This window comes from Petaurus breviceps, unplaced genomic scaffold (genome assembly GCF_028583685.1).
Source record: "Petaurus breviceps papuanus isolate PSGF00001 unplaced genomic scaffold, PetGlider_PUasm1.0 90731, whole genome shotgun sequence".
NCBI lineage: Eukaryota > Metazoa > Chordata > Mammalia > Diprotodontia > Petauridae > Petaurus > Petaurus breviceps.
The window spans coordinates 4,849,892-4,853,435 of NW_027187325.1; the positions used below are offsets into that span (position 1 = coordinate 4,849,892).

Here is a 3,544-nt window from a genome sequence, read left to right on the forward strand (position 1 = left end):
AAGATTATAGCTGTATTCATAAATGTTTAACAACTTGAAGGGAAATTAGGGACGTATTCAGTACTCACTTTTAAGTTTAATAAGCACTATTAACATTTTTGCATCAATTTAATAAGTTTAAATAACAAAGAAAACAACAAATCAAACCCTAATTTGTAGCTTTTGCCGATTTTATTTTTTTCCTAAAATGACTTTAATTTTATTTCCTTTGCGTAAGCCAAATCATTAAATCTCACACTAATTTTGGGTGGGGAGACAAGGAAAAGGCTGTGTATTAGATCATGGCTGAGTGGGATAGGATCAGTGGGGTCACAGGCCTCACTGGGGAATCTGGAGGAGTACCGACTGTCCAGAAAGCAGGTGGGTGATATTCTGAGATCGGGAAAGCTGGTATGTGATGTCCTCTGTGGATTCCATCTTACAAAGCTCTATTAGGCCATCTCCCTCTGTGGCCAGCAAATTGGCAATCAGCTTGGCAACTTGGGAATCACCCTCAGCTGAGATGATGGATGCTTTCTTCTGTTGCTCATCATTCTCCACTAAAAATCTGGCCCCCTCTGCTTCCTGCTGAGTCGCTTTGACTTCTACTGCCTCTGTGAACTCCTCAAAGGTCAGATTTGTCAAAGAAACATCCTCTAGGATGACCCCAAAAGTTGCTGTTTGCTCTGTGAGGTCATCACTCACTTGCCTGGAGGCTATTTTTCTCTGGATAATCAATTTTCCAGCATCAAATCAAGCTACCACTAACTTTAACATCTCAGTGGTTATGTATGGCAACACCCACTTATTGTAGGCCTCACCAATGCTGGTGAAGATTTGGGGCAGTGATTGGCAATAGGTCACAAGAGAATACATAGAGTGATATTGACATTCTGTAATTCCTTGCTACCAGTGATTACTGGGACATTCTGTGGCAGTCAAAAATAACTGGTTTCTGTATCCATGAGATGAGAAAATGAATCCTTTCCCCTACAACAATGTCTTAGACTCCATGAAACCTATCAAAGATGACAGCTCTGTGGACAGCATCCACATTATACAAAGCAGAGTTGACAACTCCTCCTATAACAGCTAAGCCCAAGCCAAACTTGCCAACAGCTTCAAACAGTTTAGCAGCCATATCTCCTTCAGATTGTCTTGGTCTTTTGCCCTCTCAGACTGTTCCTGCGTCAGGTCCTGCCTTTCCTTCTGCTTTTGCCCATTTTCAAAGTGAAAATGCTCACACTGAAAATGTAAAAACTGCTCTACTAAAGCCAGTTTGATCTGGCTCCAGCAATCAACTAGAACATATCCAATCCAAATCCAACAAATACATACATATATATATATATATATATATATATATAAAATTGTAGAAGTGGGGAGGGGGGCACCTAGGTGTCATAGCGGATAGACGTCTGGGCCAGGAGTCAGGAAGACTTATCTTCCTGAATTCAAAACTGGTCTCAGAAATTTACTAGCTATGTGATCCTGGACAAGTCATTTAACCCTGTTTGCCTCAGTTTCCTCATCTATAAAATAAGCTAAAGAGGGAAATGGCAAACTACTCCAGTATCTCTCCCAAAGAAACCGCCAAATGGGGTGACAAAGAGTCAGACAAAGCTGAGACAACTAAACAAAAACATATTATGTGGGAGATACTATGCTAGCACAAATGTCTATAAGGCCTAGGTCCTCCTCTCCTACTAAAGAAACCTGGTTCTTGGCTTATTTGTACTAGTTTCAGTCCTTGTAGATCATTGCCTCTCTATTCAGTTTAAGGTTTTTTATCTTGTCTCTGTGCCTTTATGCAAGCATGAAGAATTATTTTACAGAAATTTTATGAACAATGTTGGATATAGTTTCTGTATTCCTGGAAAGGTAGGGGTTGGGTGGGGTGGGGTGTATTATTATAAAGTTGAAGACTAGATTAGATCTGGAATTTCCCCGAAAGAGGTTATTTTTCTCAGATAACTACTCAAAATACAAAGTAAATAGATTAAGGGATAGCTATTTGTTCTACCACAAAAGAAATGCTTAAATTCATAAGATTCTTAAGTACACACTGACATAGACTTTAAACAAGGAGCAGGAAGCCATAACTCTCCCTATGATACCCAAGGAGCTTGATACTTAAAACATCAAAACAAGAAATATTTTTTTTTTCTGGGAAGTTGGTGCTCCTGAGAGAAGTGCTTCCAGAAGCTGCTTCATCTTGTCTCTGTACCATATGAATTGGTCCTTCAAGTTCCCTATCTTCTGGTAAACCCTGGATATAATTTGGGCTCTCCTCTTGGTGAGATCATTCTTTTCCAAGGAGCATTGTAGCAGCTGCAGGAAACAGGGCAGCACTGATTGAGGAATTCTGAAACTCTCCACCAGGATAAAAAATTTCTACTCTCAGTATTACTGTTCAGTCACCTGCAAGAAAAGAAAGACACACAAAACAGAAGAGGCAGGCAGAACCTTGGGGTCCTGTCTAAGGCCTTGTTGAGTGTACTTCCTTCCATGTGTGAAAACCACCATACTTGCTGGTGAAGGAGAAGGGAAAGAGCCCCATTTCCCATACATGACATGTCCAAGGTTCCAAAATGAGCTTTCTGAGTCCTAAACCAGACATTCAGAAGAGAGAAGGAAAAAATCAAAGATGGAAATTTTCTCCCTAAATTCTACTTAGTAAGCAGTTCTTGCTACTCAGTAATTAGTACTTCATAATGTCATGGGAGTGCTGAGAAGAGACAAGCAAAAATCTCAGGTTTCTAATGTCCTTGGGCAAGTAGCCTACTCTCTAAAATACATCATTGGCATATTCAGATACCTGGAGAATGCAAATGATGCATAGGGGGCTCCCTATTTCTGTCAAGCTTGGAACAAGGGAAAGAAGGGGGGGGAGAATACAACACTCCTGCCTTCCAGGAATGTATGTTCTCCTGGAGGGAGATCAATGAATCAGTAGTCACTTATTAAGTACCTACTATGTGTCAAGTGCTATAAATCAATATATCTACCTAATCAATAGAAATATTGTTTTAATTAAGCTGTAAAGTATTAGAGTTTTGAAGGAAAATTAAAGAGTTTATTTTCACCTCTTCATTTTAAAGATGGGGTTACTGAGACCCAGAATCATGAAATAATTTTCTTAAACAATATGAATTACTAACAGAGCCAGAAGTATAATATGAGTCCTAGGCCTGTTGAATTTCAATTAAATTATACTGCTCCTCAGGTCAATTATTTTCAAAAGTGTGACCATCTAAATGTTTGAGACTATTCTAAATAACTGCCTCTTTGTAAGATTAAAATGTAAATTTGGTAAGTTTTTCCATTCTCTCCTTTCCATCAAGTCAGACTAACAATCCAGAATATGACTACAAACCATGGCCCGAAGTCTGCATCATGTGATTTGAATATCCTTACTGGCTAAAAACATTCATCATTGAATATCTATACCATCTATATCCATATCATATCTATCTCTATCTATACCTATACATATACCTACACTTATACCTATAATCCTCTCTCTCTCTCTCTCTCTCTCTCTCTCTCTCTCTCTCTCTCTCTC

At 39.0% G+C, this 3,544-nt stretch overlaps 1 pseudogene; it reads right to left on the reverse strand.

The window, feature by feature from the left end:
- Window positions 1-318: 318 nt before the first annotated feature.
- LOC138145206 (prohibitin 1 pseudogene) lies at window positions 319-1,120 on the reverse strand (annotated as a pseudogene).
- Between the last annotated feature and the right edge of the window lie 2,424 nt (window positions 1,121-3,544).